The sequence below is a fragment of the Triticum aestivum genome, chromosome 2A (genome assembly GCF_018294505.1).
Source record: "Triticum aestivum cultivar Chinese Spring chromosome 2A, IWGSC CS RefSeq v2.1, whole genome shotgun sequence".
In the NCBI taxonomy this organism is placed as follows: domain Eukaryota; kingdom Viridiplantae; phylum Streptophyta; class Magnoliopsida; order Poales; family Poaceae; genus Triticum; species Triticum aestivum.
In genome coordinates, this window is record NC_057797.1 from 454,824,284 (window position 1) to 454,843,523 (window position 19,240).

Here is a 19,240-nt window from a genome sequence, read left to right on the forward strand (position 1 = left end):
ACCGATAGCACAATTGCCCAACGACCCAAGAAGCGCACTCGTGTTCTCAATGACCGAGAGCTTCTAGTGGCTCTTCATCAGAAACAGGATAGGCATCATGACTGGCTGAAGCGCCAAATGCAAAGCCTCTTCATGGATGTCAACCGCATTCGCAATCTTGCCACCAAGAATGCCTTTGTTGCCCATGAAACCTCTCGACGCACATGGAAAGGGATGACGCTGATGTGCTCTGAAGATGATCTTCAAGAGGATGGCTTCTTTGAACGCTTTAAGTTTGACTCCACACCTCCTCGAAGGGCAGTGCTGCGACGAACTCCATCTCTTGAAGACTTTGAGTTCTCTTCCTCTGCTGCAACTGTGAATGCCAGAGTGATCGACGATGAAGACGATGATACTTCACCGCCACCTCCTTCAGCACGCTTCAACACTGCTCCAACTTCTTCTGCACCGTCAAACACCACCGACGACCCTGCAGCTTCACCTACTCTTCATGGGAACGAGTAGATGCTCTATGTCTTCAAACCTTTTTGGTCCTTACTAACAAAAGGGGGAGAAGCATATGAGTTTGATAGTCTTCAAGCGGGTCCATATGGGTGGTTGCTTTATATTTTGCTTCATGTTTACAACTCTCGTTTTGATACATTTGGTTCTTTGAGTTGTAACACTTAAACTCGATGGTCGCCTGCTACTTATTTGCCACTTTGTGATGCGATGATAAATTCCGCATGTGCGACAATAAATTCCGCACTTAGATCATTTTGCATACGACCATTATCCATTATGCATGTCATTATCTTCACATACCTTCACATGCATAGTGGATTGTCATCATAAGTTGAAGAGGATCTCCACAAGCACAACCTGCCATGTGCATTTGCATTCCAAAAGCAAATTACTTATATGCACATCTTCAGGGGGAGCCCTCACAGCTTATGAAGACAATTCCCTATCCTCTTACAATTTCACATATTATATTCCCCGTTGAAAACTTCAACTAGTTTGTCATCAATCACCAAAAAGGGGGAGATTGTAAGTGCATCTAGTGCCACCCCTAGTTGGTTTTGGAGTATTGACGACAAACCTAGTTGAGGGACTAATGTGTTTGTGAGAATTGCAGGATAACACAGGTAGAAGTCCCTCATTGATTCGGTTTTCCTACCAGAGATGACCCCTAAAAATGTATGAAGACATTGATGTCAAAGGTGGTTTATGAAGATATTCTCATTGAAGACTATGACAAGAGAAGACATCGCATGAAGCCTATGGAGCTCGAAGACTTAGATCTTTCGTAGTTCTGTTTCTTCTTTGTTGAGTCATAGGAACCACCGTACTGTTAAGTGGGGTCCAAGAGAACCAGTCAGAATGACTGAAGTGATGCTTAACCAAAACCTATGTCTTCGAGTGAAGACTATGAGAGCGAATCTTGTCCAGAGTCGGACAAGTCAGCTTTGCTTGTAGCCCAAGTAAAGTTGCCGTGTGAGTTTGAAATCTGACCGTTGGAACACGTGTCAGTTCCTTAGTGACCCAGGGTCATTTCGGACAAATCAGGTCAGGTTGCCTAGTGGCTATAAATAGCCCACCCCTACAACCATAAATGGTTGGCTGCTCAGAGTTAGAGTACGGCTTTTGTCGTTTGAGAGCAACCCACCTCGAAGCCTTTGAGAGAGAATTCCTTGCGAGGATAAAGCCCTAACCACCCAGAGCCAAAGAGTGTTAGGCATCACTTAAGTCTTCTTGTCTGTGTGACCTGAAGACTTATTACACTTGAGGACTGTGAATCCTCCAGCCGGTTAGGCGTCGCGTTCTGAGCATCCAAGAGACATTGTGGATCGCCGGTGAACAAAGTATGTGAAGGTTTGGGAGTCTACCTTAAAGACTTACCAGAGTGATTGCGTGAGGTCTGTGTGACCTTAGCTCAAGGGGAATACAGTGAGGACTGGGTGTCCTGAGCTGCGTGTTCAGGACTGGGTGTCTGGGACTGTGTGTCCTCAGGTTTAAATACCTAGCCGCCCTAACCAGACGTACAGTTGTCACATCAACTGGAACTGTTCCAACAAATCATTGTCTTCAACGAGTCACTGGTTTCATCCTTCCCTTCCCTTTACTTACTGTTGGTCCTTGTGAAGTCATTGTATGATTGCACTATCTTTTTTCTTCACTGAGTGACTGCGTGTTCTGTTTGGCTTCATAATATCTTCCTACCTGATCCTTACTACCTAGCTGATATTAGTCATTGTGCTCTCACTTCATTGAATACTTGACTATGGTTTGCCTAGTGTAGTCTACCTTCCGTTGCATGGTAATAAGTTTATTTCTATCGTTTGTCTTCGAAACTTCCATGTTTTGAAGACTTTCATAAAAGTCGCCTATTCACCCCCCCCCCTCTAGTCGATATAACGCACTTTCATGATTACCAGTCTAGTTATCGATTGCCTAGGGACAAATAACTTTCTCGTAACAACAAGCTCTCTACTAAACCTAACTTAGTTGTGTCTTTATCTAAATAGCCCCTACTTTTTATTTACATGCTCTTTATTATCTTGCAAACCTATCCAAAAACACCTACATAGTACTTCTAGTTTCATACTTGTTCTAGGTAAAGCGAACGCTAAGCGTGCGTAGAGTTGTATTGGTGGTCGATAGAACATGAGGGAATATTTGTTCTACCTTTAGCTCCTCATGGTGTTCGACACTCTTACTTTTCGAAAGAGGCTACAATTGATCCCCTATACTTGTGGGCTATCAGCTTCCTTCAGCTCACATGCCATAGTGGCCATTCTCTCCTCACACTGGCGCTGCGCGGCCTGTCCGGCTTCTAACTCATCATTTGCCTTCTGGGCAGCCACATTACTCATCCGGGCTTGCTCCTTGGCTCGGGCATGTTCAGCCCGAAGAGTCTCAACTGCGGCAGCACCATCTGCAGATACGCACGTCTTAGAACATAATTATAGCTTCGTGCCTGTGTTACTATACATATTCTAACACATACCTTGCGCCTCGTCGAGTCGCCTGTTAATAAGCATGATGTCATTATCCACCACATCAAGCTTATGCTCCAGACCTGCAACCTCCGTAGCGTGTGCAGTCGTCATGGAGGTACCAACCTGTGTTTCGAGTCATTAGATTATTACCTGAGGACATCTTTTTCGATCCTCTGATTGCCTACCTTTGGGCGCCAACCAGAGTCTCAGGGGCTACTATCTATACACAGGTGCATTTTGCGTATAAAGCACAATCGAACATTACATACCTCAAAGCCTCTTAGTATGCTCATGAAGGCTTCATTCAATCTGCTTTTCGCAGACAGAATCCTCTTAACCACCATACCCATCAAGGTACGATGATCATCTGAGATTGAAGAACATCGTAACATGTCCGTCAGTGTATCCGGCACATCCGGATTCTTGGAAGAATCTATGGCACTACGGACTCCCTTCGACAGGGTAGGTTTACTCGACCCTAGAGTCGTATCCGGCTGTAAATCGGATAGTCCGGAGCCTTTATTGTTAACCCTTCTAGGGAACGCACACTTCGGACTTTGAGCGACCGAAGTTTCACCTTGGGCGCTGGCTCTATTATCCCCCGGTCGGGAGAGACCCTCCGGGACGACACCTCGACATCATCTGCCCTGTTGGGCGAGGAAGCTTGTGGAGGCGTTTTGCTTTCCATCATCTCGGGTAAAAGGTCCCCCGAGGAGGAGGATTGTTGAGGGAGACTGTGTGCCAGACTACAAAGTGCATATTCTAGATGTTACCTTTGCAAAGAGAAAAGGAACGAGGTATGTCTAAAATATCTTTTTTCACTTACAATTCGGCTGGAGGCTTGTCCTTACGAAGGGATTGTACGACAACAATACCTTCCGAGCCTGAACCGCCCGACAGGGGCGTTTTTCCCCGCTTAGGAGCCCTTACCTCCCAACTCTCAGAGGTGGCCCTTTTCTTACCATCAGAAGAAGGGATGTTAGCTTCCCCTTCCCTTTTGTCTTAGGAAGAGGGAGCCCTAGTCTCCCCGGACACAGTGTGTGGTTTGCCTCCAGGATGGAAGCCGCCATTGGCTCCCCCACTCTTCTCATTCTCCTCCTACACCGGCGCCTGGTATGGCTCCAGGACCAGCATCCTTGCTAGTATGGGTCTAGCTGAGTCTTTGGGAAGAGGAGTCGAACACCTGATTTGCTCCGCCTTCGTTATCCAGCCCTGGAAGAAGATAGTTCTCTCAGCACCTTATCATGAGATGCATATCCAAGCTGTGTTCAAGAATCGAGTGCTTACCGAGGTATCCGGATGGTTGCAGTCGAGGCCGATGTCTTCTGTAGTGTCTGGCCACTGTTTTCGTTTCTCGGAAAATAACTTCCACATTCCTCTATGCATCGCACCGAAGAAGTGCTGAAGGGTTCGTGGTCCTTCTGGATTAAACTCCCACATGCGGAGGGGCCGTCTTTGGCACGGGAGGACCCGGCGGACTAGCATTACCTGAATCACGTCGATGAGTTTAGTGTCCCTATCAAGGAGACTCCGGATGCGACTCTGAAGGGTCTGCACTTCATCGGTTGATCCCCAGTCCAACCCCTTATTGACCCATGATGCGAGCTGAATTGGAGGGCCAAATCGGAATGTAGGTGTAGCTGCCCACTTGGTGCCACGGGATTCAGTTATATAAAACCACTCCCGCTTCCATAAGTCGGAAGATTCTATGAAGGATCCTTTTAGCCAGGGAGCGTTGATGAGTTTACCCACTGTAGCACCACCGCACTCTGCCCGCCCCATCGACTACCTTCAGCTTCACATTAAAGGTCTTAAGCCACAAGCCGAAGTGTGGGGGAATAGGGAGGAAAGCTTCACACATAATAATGAATGCCGAGATATGAAGGAAGGAGTCGGGAGTTAGATCGTGAAAATCTAGCCCGTAATAGAACATAAGCCCTCGAACAAAGGGGTGGAGTGCGAACCCCACCCTCGGAGGAAGTGGGAGATGAATATGACCTTCTCGCTGGATCTGGGAGTAGGAATAACCTGCCCTTGAGCAGGAAGCCTGTGGGGGATTTCCGCGGTCAGATATCTGGCCACTCGGAGCTTCGCAATGTCCTCCTCTGTGACGGAGGAAGGCACCCACCGACCTTGAGGACTGGGGCCGGCCATGACTAGGAAGCTCGAAACAATCGAAACCTTGGGCGCTAGAGCTCGAGGTTGGAGAGGATGAGGAAAGAGTTGGCGTAAAGAAGTCATATGGACCTTAGTCCCTTTATAAGGGCAATAAATATCAAACACCTCCTCCTCGACCTTGAAACATGCCTATTCTTAAGGAATCATGCCAACCGGATGGTTGGAATCCCCATGCACGTGTTGATAAGGATCCCGCAATAAGGGGACACGATCTCTGCTTCGACAAGATGTGCCTGTCAGATCGGGGGTTCCGGCAGACCCTTGAGGTTCGAACACTAGGGTGCGCGTGAAGGTTTTCTCCCTAACGATCCACGCCCTAGCTCTCTAAGATCTCGCAGATGAACACGACGAACTCTTGACACAAAAAGACACAAGATTTATACTGGTTCAGGCCACCGTTGTGGTCTAATACCCTACTCCAGTGTGGTGGTGGTGGATTGCCTCTTGGGCCAATGATGAACAGTACAAGATGAAGAAGAGCCTCCTGAGGTCGAGGTGTTCTTGTGTTTCGTGAGTGTGAGGATCGAAATCAGCTGCCGACTTGTGATGGTGTCCATCCGATGCCCCTCATGGTGGTGGCTAGTTCTACTTATATAGGCCCTGGTCCTCTCCCCAAATATTAAGTGGGAAGGGATGCCAACAACGGCCAATTCGAAAGGGGATAGCTAGTAAAAGCTATCCTGACAAAAGGTGGTCTTCGCCTGCAAAAGGCTCTGGTGATGACACCGTCTTGGGCTCCATGGTGACCTTCGTCTTGCCGTTCTTCTGGTCCTGGTCTCATTGCACCAATATGGAAACATTTGCTTGATGCCTCGGTACTCCGCGCCTACGCTTGCCCCCTTAGCACCGAAGGGGAAACAAGGACGACGTGCGCGCTGGCGCCCGCTTGGCGTCCGCCTGGCCTCGATCGTCATGGCTCACGTCACGAGGGGCCTCACGAGGTTTTCCTTGTCTTGATCTCTTCGCCCCTCATGAGCCTGCCTGGCGAGGCCGCTCTTGAGGAGGTCTTGCGTCGCCCGCCCCGTGAGGCTTGGCCCCTCGCGAGGGTCTTGAATTTCTTGTTGATGAAGATGGCTCGTACAAATCTGCCAGCCCAGCCATGCCGTGGGCCGCAGGCAGGCAAGTCTGGGGACCCCCGTTCCCAGAACGCCAACAGTAGCCCCCGGGCCCAAGGCGCGCTCGGGCTTGGCTTTGAGGCGAAGCCAAAAGGTCAAGCGCGCAGCGCCGCGGGCCCCAAAAGCCTGCGGCCTCGGTTGACGCATGGTGGTTGATTGGACGTGGGCGTCTCCACTTCCCCATGCTGCCTTTGAACCCGCTTGGCTATGCGGCCCTCGCAACCTACATAGTTATTCTCCCATTGCGTACGCCTTGCTCCCTCGGTCCTTCTGCTTCCTCGAGACTCTGCTCCTCTTCTCCAATCTGACCTGCACTCCGCCTGCTTCACTGCCATGGCGCCAAAACAAGCAGACATGGGGAAGAAGCCTCTGTCCTCGCCTGGTTCGCCTCCATCCGTCGAGCCTGCAGTCGGCCGGTCCGTGGTGCTCAACGATGAGGCCATGGACAAGGTGCATCCCATGCTCGCCACCAGTTTCAACAAGTGGGGGAGACGGTGGCTTGGCCTGCATCTCGCGCTCGTATTGCTCGGGCGGTCACCGAGGTCCCAATCTTCATCAATGCCCTCTGGGCAGGCCTGATCCCCCCTTCTCTGCCTTCTTCAATGCGGTGCTCAAGCATTACCAGATCCATGTGCTGCATCTCGACCCCCAATCCGTGACTCTCCTTGCTGTCTTCGCCTTCGTGTGTGAAGCCATGGTGGGCATTGCTCCCTCCGTGGCCCTTCTCCGCCACTTCTTCTCGCTGCATCTGACTGATCCCCAGCAAAGCTCAGGGTGCGTGAGCTTCCAGGCCGTGGCCGCAACGGCTGGCGTGGGGTTCGACTTCGAGCTTCCTCCATCCACGCGTGAGTTTCGGACACGGTGGTTATTCGTCGACGCCACTGTGCTCAGCCCTCTGCTCTAGGCCCCGTCAGCGCCCGCCGTTCCCCACTCTGGCTGGGGCCACGAGAGGCTCGTGAGCCCCCGTCTCACCCTTGTCTAGTTCGGGCTAAGGATGTTGAAGGACCGCGGCATGACCGTGCCGATGGTGGTGAAGGAGTTCATCAAGCGCTGGGTTGCCCCGCTTCAACGCCATTCTCGCCTGATGTGGACCTTGCTCAACAGTCAGGACCACATGAGGCATCAAGGGTCCAGGCTCCCCCTTGGGGCACGGCAAATGGTGCTCAAGGTCCTGACAGGTGTCCCTTTGCCGGACGATTTTCCTGGGAAGAACCGTCTGCTATACCGATGCAGGAACAAAGCCGAATTCGCTGCTGGCATGCCTTCCGTCGACGAGTGGGGGTTGCGTCCGGACAGCCTGGTGGGATCCCGTGAGAACCCTGCTAGCATGGTTCCCCTCTTGGTTGTTGTTGCCGAGCTCGTCCCGAATGTGGGCGCGGGGGGATGAGCGCCACCAGAGGCTGGCGGCTCGAGCACTGATGTGCAGACGCCGCCTGGGGCTCCTGAGGCATCGTCCTTAGGATCCCGTGATCCTGGGTCGCCGGTAGCTGATGCAGCATGCGGCTCCCGAGGCCGAAACTCCGGAGGCCTCGGAAGGTCATGGTGAGACGGCGCCCAGCTATTCTGCGCAACCAGGCACCCCTAAAGATGTCCTCTTGAGCACTTCCCCGACTACTCCCTGCACTGGCCACCACGTTCAGCGCTTCGGTCGGCTTTGCGTGGACTTTGAGGAGCTCTGCAAGAGGAAAGGATCTCCGAGCGGCAGCGGCACCTTCAGGCCGTTGAAGCGAAGATAGTACATTGATGTATGTCGGCATTCTGGGAACGGGGTCCCCAGACTTGCCTGCCTGCGGCCTGCGGCGTGGCTGAGCCAGTAGGCCGTACGTCCCATCATCACCAGCAAAGCACCCAAGACCCTCGCGAGGGTCCAAGCCTCGTGAGGCGGACGATGCAAGACCTCCTCGGGAGTATCCTAGCTAGGAAAGCTCACGAGGAGCAGAGATATCAAGGCAGGGCAAACCTCACGAGACCCTCATGACGTGAGCCATGACGCACGGCACCAGGAGGGCGCCAGGTGGGCGCCAGCGCGTGCAGCGTCCTTGTTTCCTCTTTGGTGCTAAGGAGGCCAGCGCAGGCGAAGAGTACCGAGGCACCAGGCAAAGGTTGCTATATTGGTGCAACGAGACCAAGACCAGGAGGACGGCAAGATGGAGGTCATCGTGGAGCCCAAGACAGCGTCACCACCAAAGCCTTTGGCAGGCGAAGACCACTTTTGTCAGGATAGCTTGTACTAGTTGTCCCCCTTCGAATTAGCCTGCCATTGTTGGCTCCCTTCCCACTCGATATTTGGGAAGAGGACCAGGGCCAGTATAAATAGGACTAGCCACCACCTTAGAGAGGGGACGAATCATTGAGACCACATACACACACAAGCACACCGAGTTCAAGAACACCCCAACCTCAGGAGGCTGTTCTCCCCTTGTACTGTTCATCATCAGCCCTAGAGGCAATCCACCGCCACCACACTGGAGTAGGGTATTACACCACAACGGTGGCCCGAACCAGTATAAATCTTGTGTCTTTCTGTGTGCGAGTCCATCGAGTTCGTCCGCGGGATCTTAGTGAACTAGGGTGTTGATTGGTGGGAAGGAAATACTTCGCGCGCACCCCAATGTTCGATCCTTAAGGGTTTGCCGGAGCCCCACATCCGACATTTGGCACGCCAGGTAGGGGTGCGCCGGAGCTCCTCCTCCACCGGCCAGCTCGTCGACGCTCCTCAGCCATGTTGTCCGGCGACACAAGGGCCGGCTCCGACCGCTGGGCAGCCTGGCCAGCCCGGGCAGTGACACCTGTCGATGAAGGTCATGACCACGCACTCCAGGCGGCACGGGCGCCGCCAAACTCTGCCGGACGCAGGCAGCACGGCCAGGCGTCATCCACCCTCACCCCACGGAAGGTACGGGCCGCCGCAAGAGCAGCGAGCCATGCCGCAGCACCGGCACCATACTCACGACGGGAGCAAGCAAACATGCGGGCAACGCTCACCATGGCAAGTGAGCTGCTGCGGTGCAGGCTGATGGAAAGCGGTCGGGACACACTGCTGGAGGATGTTGCCGAGCTGCTGGATGCAGCAGCGTCGGGAGCACCGCCCTTCTACTATCAACTTCCTTCCCAGGCCACTGTCAGGCCACGCGGCGAACCTCACCACATCCGCGCACCATCAACTACGCCCGGGGGCTTCATCAACATCAGCACGGCCGGCGGCGTGGGGGGCTCCGACTCCCCCATGTCACCCACAGCGAGCGCGGGCGCAAGCGTCGCCCCCCATGGTCCCAGCAGGATGCCATACAGTCATCCCTAGAGCGCCACCATGGGTCGAGAAATATGGAGTGTGGGGCACCACGGCGAGGTGTTCCGGGTGACGGCCCCAAAGGCCTATGTGCCCTGCATGATGGACCAAGGGTACGCACCGGAAGACGACTCTGGCTCGTTCATTGGAGAAGATTGGGGAGAGGGGGCGCTAGGAGTCGAGGCCTTCCAAGAACCAACGGAGAACCACCACGATCGCACCGACAATGGCAACTACAGGGTACCGCTAATCTCTCAAAAGTAGGCTTATGCTAACCATGGGCTGCAGATGAATCAGGTGGCAACGTCGATCGACAACCCTGGCGTGGCGGCACCCGTTCCGACAAGGGAGACACGTTGGGGTCCGCCGGGAGGGAGCCAGGAGCAAGGCCCCTCCCCAAGGCACACGAAACTAGGGGATGCCTGGAGGTAGTCCCTCTGCCGGGGTGGCCTCCACAACCCTTCCCCCGGCAAAGGACCCGTGGTCGCCGAGGGAACCGCCGGCGTCCCCTTTCCCTCTTTTGTGTCGTCCTGGTGACCGGTCCGCTCAAAAGAGGTCGATGGTGGCGCAAGGCGGGGCCCTCGACTGGCGATATGAAGCAAGGTCAGTACCTGTGAAGAAGGCCCGGTGCCTGTGAAGCTCGCCGCCCATGACACTCTCACGTAATAATGAGTTGGGGCTGTACACGCCCCGGAGTCTCAGGAGCGCTGGCCTCAGGCCCTGGGGCTCCCTCCCATGCCTAGTGGCAGCACTTAGCTCCGCGCTGGTGAGAAGACTTGAAGACCCGAAGACTAGACTAGGTGTCAGACGCGGCCTTTTGCTTTGGATCTCTCCTTTTGTGGCTTTGCTTTCTGGATCTAGACTTAAGTTGAAGCTGAATTTTTATCGATGCGCGCGGGGGGTGCCTTTTCTCGTTCGAGCCATTTCTTGCCTTCTGGATCTTGTTTGGTTTGGGACTCTTGTCCATCGCCTTTTCCTCGCAAAGCTCCTCGCGAGCTAGACCGTGCAGAGCACACGCTCTTCAGGCACGCGCTAGCACTACGCCTGGTGCTCACCTCTTATAGGGCCCCCTCAAGCGGGGCGATAAGCTCCGCAGGATTCTCAGGAACTCGTCGCCTTGCGACCCAGCCCTAAGTTGGCGCTGACTAAGGTAAACCAAGACGGGGAGCTCACCCCCAGCTTCACGAGCTCACGAGGACATATACCCACATCACATAGGAAAGTAAAAACTGCAATTTGCTTACACGAGGGGCTCCCCCTCTCAAAATGCTCTTACAAGTCTTCCTAGGGCCACGCCCAAGTTTTGCGTGCAGGATGAAACAACAGGAGAACATGGGATCAGCCGGAGATATCACTCGCTACATCACCCGCGGACGCGTCGCTTGCGTCGTCGTCATCTTCGTCGGTATCGTCGCCGTCGACGGCGGCGCCCCCATCACCATCATCGACCACGTCACCTTCATCCGTGACGACCACCACCGCGTCATCCTCCGAGGTGAAGGCCCTGACCAACGCGTTGACATGGTCCTCTACCCAACGCGCCAGGTCGTCCCGGACGGCCGTGGGTACGGGGGCAATGGCGGCGTCAAAGTCGAAGTTGGGGTCGGCATTCAGAAGATGGCTGAAGACGCGGGAGAAGGCGCGCTGAAGCAGGCCACGACCCCTCTCCTCCACAAGCTGTCGAGCTCTGGCAGATTGGGCCTCCAGGCGCGTCACCACCTTGGTGAAGAAGATCAGGTGGCTGGCTTAATCATTCGAGTGAGGGGTCGGGGCGTCTTCATCGCAAATGTAACCCAGGGCGGTGTTGTCCTTGTTCCGAAGGTCTTGAAGCATAGGGGCATGCTCGCGCTCCACCATTCGGCGCTGGTGTCACATCCCTAGCTTCTGGTGCTGCCTAGTGTTTGCATCTTGCTTGCATCATGTTTAAATTTTTGAAACTTGAATTGAGGAAATTTGGAAGCCTCAAATTTTAATTAAAAGAAGGGAAAATAACCCTAAAAATTACATTCAATGAACCCAAAATGCTCTTCAATGATGTTTGATATTTTTGGCAATGGTCTTGATCCAAACCAAAAATAATGGACATTTTTGAAGAATAATTTTGGGCATTGATTTAAATCATTATTGTATTTGGATTTGGAATTATATTCATAATATATATAGAATATATTGTCAAATAACTTTGGAATGTTTTATGTGCTTTTGGAAAAGTCCATCTAGCAACATAAAATTGTTCAGAGGATTTTTTGGCACTGGTTTGAAACTGTTGGAATTTCAAATAGTGGCAAGATTCAAATCAAAACAGAGAAACAAAATAGAAAACAGAAAAGGAGAAAGGAACCTACCTGGTAGCCCACTTACCTGGCCAGCTGGCGGCCCAGTAAGATGGCCCAGCCCACCAGGGGCAGAGGCGTCTTCCACCTCGCACCAGTCGGATGAAGGGCGTGTGCCCGACACGCGTGTGCACGCGTCGGCCACCTCCTGCTTGCCTGCTCGCCGCTAAATGCCTCTGGGAGACACCACGCAACCCCCTGACCCCTCTCACTCTTCCCTGTGGCTCTCCTCTCCTCTCCTCTGCTCTCTCCCTCGCGGCCGCCCGAACGAGCCGGAGTGCGCCGACGAGCACCACCGCAGCCACCATGCTCCCCTCGCCACCCCATGCTGTCCATTACCTCCGTCGCGACTCGCTCGACCTCCTCGCCGAACCGCAGGACCCCGGATGCCCTGAAGCCTCATCCCCGAGCTCGTCTTCTCTGCACGGCCGTCGGACGCCATCGACAAATTCGCCGCTCCCAGGTTGACCCCGAGACCACTGAGCTGCGCTTCGACCTCCTAGTGAGCCTCGCCGTTTTTCCCCTCTCTCCCCAAGCTCGTTTGCCTCCCGTAGCTAGCCTAGCCATCGTGCTCGAGAGCTCCGCCCCGCCGGCCATGGCGCCGCCGTGGCCATAGCCGCTACAGCTCGCGGACGTGCATCCCATCGTGCTCAACGTGCTCCCAGTACACCGTAGAACTGCTTTTCTTGCTCTCTTGTGCACCGTAGCGCCGTTTCCGCCAACGTCCAAGGTCCGGCAGCCACTGAGCTCGACGCCGGCGAGGATTACGGCCACCCCAGCTCACCCCGTTTGCACCGTTGGATGCGCGGGATCACCAGCAGCTCGTAGATGCTCTCCGTCATCGATTTGGGCGCCGGAGGAGTGAACCCGAGGCCATCTGCCGCACATGTCGTCGGCGGCATCGAGACACCGGCGCGTTAGCCACAGTTGACCAGGGGTTTGACCTCCCCTGGCTCAATGACAGGTGGGGCCGCCCCGCTAACTAATGTAGATTAGGGTTAACTAAACCTTTAGCTACTAACACACGGGACCCACTGGTCAGTTTGACCTAGGCTGCCCCGTTGACTCGCTTACGTCATGCTGACGTAGTGCTGATGCAGTAATGCATTTTCTAGAATTACTTTATTTCTAAATAATTAGAAAATCCAGAAAATTGCCTAAACTTCTAAAAATCATAGTAATTCAACCATAACTCCAAATGCAAAGATTTATATATGAAAAATGATCAGAAAAATCCAATCTATCCATCTGTACCATTTTCATGCATGTTTGAGCAAGTTAACCTCACTGTTTAGGATGAAACATGATTAGGGCAAATTTCATAATAGGTTTGGAGTTGGAATTTGATGTAGTTTTGAATTCCACTTCAATTAAAATGACTTTCTGTTGCATTAGCCCAAATCATAGCATATTGCCATGTCATGATCATGCATCATATTGTGCATTGCATTGATTGGGTTCTTTCTCAGTTGCCGGTGTTTGTCCCCTCTTGGTAGACGTGTACCGACGACGAGAACGATGAACAGATGAAGTGTGTTCCTCTTCAGAAGTGTCAGGCAACCAAACCCCCCTTGTTCATTCCGATACAATCCCACTCTCTCGCTCCTGCTCTCTTTTACTGCATTGGGACAACAACGATTCAACTGTTACATGTTGCGGTAGTTGAACCCCTTTCCTCTGCATGACCTGTCATCGCCACAGTAAATAGATGAAACCCACTAGCATGAGTAGGAGTTGTTTGAGCCCTGATGTGCCTACTCATTCATGCTTGTTTGTCATGCCTGCTATTGCTTAGAGTTGTGTCAGGTCTGATTCATCGGGGATGAATTGGAAAGTTGTGAACATGTCCTACTGTTGAGAGCTAAGTATGTGAACATGATTTGGTAAGGGTAGCGGTGAGAGGACATGTAGGAGTACATGGTGGGTTGTCTCATTGCAGCCGTCCTCAGGAACTGAGTTCTGTGTTGGTGATCCATGAACAGTTACTACCACACATTGGGCTCCGGGCGCTCCAAGCTCTCTCAACTTATTAATCAACCTTATCTCTGTCCAGGAGTTGCAACTAGTTTCTGGTGTTTGTAGGTAGTGTTAGTAGTCTACCAAGTGGCACCCGGTACAGGTGGGCTTGGGACAGACTAGGCACAGTGGCACGGTGTACCAAGTGGCACCCGGATGGTGGGCTTGGGAACCCTGCACACATTGTTTGGGGCCGTGAGCGACTCCCCGACCGGATCTCCTTGCGGATGGAACCCGAATAGGCGATAAACCTGGACGAGAGACTTGTGTGGTTAGTCAGGTCATGGCCGACTCCCTCACCAGGCTTCCGCTTGAAGGTTGCCGAGATACATGATGTGTACATGGTGGTAAGTGGCGAGAGCGTGTGTGAAGAAGTACACCCCTGCAGGGTTATCATTATCTATTCGAATAGCCAGATTCCTTGGATATGGAAACTTGGACCCCTTGCATAGTTCATAGACAAGTGAAAGTGGATACTCTAAAATGCGCAAGATAAGCGTGAGTGCCATGGATGGCGTTCTCGTAGGGAGACGGGAGCGGATCCATAGTGGTGTATTGATATGGTGAATATGTGGACTCGTGTGCACCACCTCAAAAGAGTTACTTGTAGTCGAGTTCAGGATAGCCACCGAGTCAAAGCTGGCTTGCTGCAGTTAAACTCCACCATCCCTTCGTTGATAATGATGCATATGTAGTTAGTTCTGATGTAAGTTTTGTTGGGTACATTTGTACTCACATTTGCTTATTTATGTTTTTGCAGAGAGACTTCAGTCTCGCTAGTAGTTCCGCGTGGACTTCGACGTTTAGCTTGTTACCTCAGCTACGATCTTGTGCCCTCGGCAGGGTCTTGTAGATAGTCAGGCTTCTCAGCCTTTTTCATTTGTAGTTGTCTGTACTCAGACAAGTTAAGCTTCCTCTTGTGCTTGTTGCTTGTATGACTTGAATGCTGGGTCATCAGACCCATGTTTGTAATATCTCGCTCCTCGGAGCCTAATGAATAAATACTTGAGTCGTAGAGTTATGTTGTGATGTCATGTTGTATTTACACATATCGAGCATATTGCGTGTATGATTGAAATGCTTGGTATGTGTGGGATCCGACAACTAGTTGTTTATCCTTGGTAGCCTCTCTTATGGGGAAATGTAGTCTTGTGCTTCCATGAGCCATAGTAGTCCGCTACAGCTCGATTCACCGGAGTCCTGCTGGCCCAGCACTACTGCTCCGGAACACTTGACTGGCCGGCATGTGATTCACTTTGTTCCTGTGTCTGTCCCTTCGAGGAAATGTCACGCGGTGACATCTGGAGTCCTTCCTAGCCTGCTACAGCCCGGTTCATCGGAGTCCTGTTAGCCCAATGCTACAGCCCGGATTCGCACGCTGCTGACCGACATGCCCGATGTTGAATCATGTATGCCTGTCACCGTAAGTTAGTGCCACTTTGGGTTCACGACTAGTCATGTTGGCCCGGATTCTCTGTCATATGGATGCTAGCGACACTATCATATACGTGAGCCAAAAGGCGCAAACGGTCCCGGGCCATGGTAAGGCGACACCGTGGGAATACCGTGCGTGAGGCCGCAAAGTGATACGAGGTGTTACCGGCTAGATCGATGTGACTTGGAATCTGGGTCCTGAAAGCATTGGTATCAGAGCCTGACTGCCTATAGGATTACCAAGCCAAGCTGGTCGAAGTCGTGTCTAGAAATGCTTTAGTTATATAAGGGAATTGATTGTGGATGGGGACGTAAGGCTCTTTTTACTCCTTTACCTTATGCCCTTCTGCTCTGAGTCAACCTCTTCTTTTCTATGGGGGTTAAGAACTAGGCTTCTCTTCTATCTCTCAGGATGATGTGTTACTAAACCGTAGTTGCCTAGGATTGTTGGGTTTAAGCCTCAGTTCAGTTCCTACTACTTCCGTATGTTGACCGTTGATCCCGGAACTTTGATATTGTGATGTTGAGTGGTTATGCCACTATTTTGCAGGATGTCTCAAATCATTTTGAGCATTTACAGCCGTTATGTTGTCCGAGTCATCTCAGGTTTCTAAATAGTCTGATGCATTTGCAAATCCCTTCTTTTCGTTCCTGATGTTCCTTTGGGCCAGTTCAACCACACTAATCCGTGAGTTGAGGTACTCCATTGCCTTGACATGTATGTTGGAGTTAGTATTATGACCCTAGGTGTCTTCGAGAACCACTCAGTAATCTAGCAATGTTTTGTGTTCCCAGTGTGATGATTCTGGCCACCATTCTCAAAAGCATCTCATGATGTTATTTAGTTAGTAGGTATTCTACTCCTGGGTTTTGAACCCGAGATTCACCCTACTTCATGTTGTTAGTATTTGCTAGTTCCCTTAAGATATTAGCAACCTTGTGATAGTCCTCGAGGTCTGTGGTATATCGTTCTTCCAATACCATGAGCCAATATGGCAGAAGCTATTTGAACCAAAAGATCACAACCAAGGTGCTCTTGAGGAGTACTCCATTCATATTGTGACTCTGCCAGTCCTTCCTTTTCTGCATGGGTTATCCGGAAGAATTATGTTGAACTTTGCTCGACATACTGATCTATCCACCTACAACTCAGAAAGTTATATATTCCTTTGAGTTGTCCCTCTTTAGTTATTTTCTGGCCCTATGTCTATCAATTGATAGTCAGGACTAATTGTGCATCCGTGTTATCGATGCTTATTATTCTTGTGGTCCGTCAAGTCATCCTATTCTAGAATGACTAGGAGAAACAAACTCCAGAACCTCATCCATATCTAGGATTGGGTCAAAACAATTGTATTCCGCAGATCAAAATGCCAATCCAGCTTTTGCTCTGCTCTACCTTGGAGTGTTACCATCTTTATGTCAGGAGTGTCATGAGAATTGCACCACCTCTTATGAATTCTTGACGCAGTAATACTTCTTGCCATCATTGTTCATTCCTCAGTTCCGTGTTATTGTAACCGGAGTGCCGACGAGTGTACTGTGATGTGCGAAATCAATACTCCTAGCAACTCCGTTGATTGGTAGTTAATGGACAATACTCTCATTCTTAGCATGTTGGTTATTGAATCATCATCCTAAGATTGATCGTGCTACCTAGTCCATATTTCCGGGTGCACTCATCGACCAATGAGTTAGGATTGTGACAATCCCTCGCTCCTTGATCATATCGTCTTGCCCTGAAAAGCAAGATTGTTCTCGAGCTTAATAACATATCGGTGGTTCGTGATGTTCCGAATATCTTCTCGGAAGTATTACCAGGTTGTCACTTGACCGCTATGTTGAGTTCATGATCATGTTGGTTTTCCTCCAAACCACCCATTCTCCAAGAATCTGTGTTGGATACCCCTGAGCTAGTTGGTTAATCCAAACAACAACTTGGAGAGTTGGAAGATAAAAGCTTGTCTGACTTAGTTCATGTTAAGGGATATCTCTTTGTATACATGTGTTAAAGAAAGATGATATCTCCATTGATTGGTCCTCGTGGTCAGTTGTTGGATCTATTGCCTTATCAAAACTTTGACTTGAGTATGGGCTATCATCAAGTCAAATCAGAACCAACGATGTTCGTAATGTTGTCTTACTCGTGGTTGATCCCTCGAGAATACACCATTACATCCTTTGGTCTGACCAATGCTATCACCGTGTTCACATGATGGTGGAAGTCCAGTGATATGGAAATTCTGATGAGTCACTGTTGAGCCCATCAGCAGCATTTTGTCTCCCCCATGATTCATGTTGACCATCCAGCTAGTGTTGGAAACTTGTGTAAGCATTTTCTTCATGCCCCGTTCATGAAGTATATGTTTGGATGAAAGTAGTGACTTCCTCTAAGTTCACGTGCAATCGATGCAAGTTGCCGCCGTGAATTCGAGGGAGCTTGTTTTTGCTTCCTTCGGAACCACCCCAAGTCAGACATGCATATGTGAAGTATTCTATGGTTTGAAGATTTGCAACCTTCAGTCCATATGTGTCCCTAGCACACCAAGCCACTGAATGACTTGTTCAAGGAGAAGAAGTTCCTTCTTAATAATCATGACTTATGTTAGGACTTCGTTATCCTCGATGATGGTTCCCCAACCTAAACTTGGTAGTATTTTATTATAAGACTACTATGTGGTCATGCTTGTCTTGGACAACGTGTTCACATGTATGTAGCAAAACCAGCTCGTGCAGTGGAGCTTGCTATCGTAGTTCATTTCTCGAGAATCTTGCAATGTCATCTCGTCGACTTGTGTTGCAACCTTTCCTTTTCAGAGATGTTGTCTGAGATATCCTGTTACCAACCAGATCTGAATCTCAGGCAGATATGATGGTTGGAACGTGTCCCAAGAATTATAATATTGGTCTCTCAGTAACCCAGTAACGTGGATGTCGTGGCCAACCCACCTAGCCGGAAGGCCTATTATTGTAATATCTTGGTTGAAGAAGTTGGTCACCTTCCCATAAGGAGCTCGCAGTATCTGCCTCCGTAGTTATTCCTTATGGACTCTTAAGCTTTCGAAGTCCGACCTTTTACTTGATGTTCTAGTTATCAAACCATATCGATAAATGGGTTGCGCTAGCACATCAAGGAGAACATTAGAACCGGAGTGCTAAATGTCTCTCGGTCGATCATCCAGATTTCGTTCCCTTGGCCTCGCTAAGGTGAAATCTGAGAAAGTGGTGTCTTTCTATGCATCTGCATTGTCCCTCACTATTCGTCAAGGTAGTAAGATGTGTTGCCAGGATCCTCGACACGGATGTTGGTAGAACCTTGATGAATATGGAAATGTCAAGTTCTTGAGAGCACGCGCAAGCAAAATCATCCCTTGCATTGTCTTCAACCAGGTAGTCCACATCATCCATCCTAGTCCGAGTATGCCATTTCTTCGAGCTATTTCGAACAATCAATTGTAAATTGCCTTAAGCTGGTATGAAGAGTTTCAACGATCTATGGATCAAAAGTAATTCTTTTTGCCACTTAAGGGAACAGTTCAACGCGTCACCTTTTCCAAGGTGCCCCGATACGGGATCATGGCAATTATTTCCTCGCCACCTTGACACCATCCACCATCTTTCTAAGCCTGGAATTATTGCCCACCAAATCAAACCCCTTCGATTGTTCTTTCATCCCTCTCGATGTGTTTTGTGTCTCAACTCGAGATGTTTCAACATCTCATTCCGCGAGTTGAGATTGTATAGTTCGATCTTTGAGAAGATAAATTCTAGTAGAGTTTCCTTCTATCGTCATCGTGCTGGATGAAGTTCTCGAAAGCAAAGACGTCAAGGTCAATATGAAGCAATGAATCAACATCCTCGAGAAGACATCTGGATCGTGAAGACCGTGTTAGT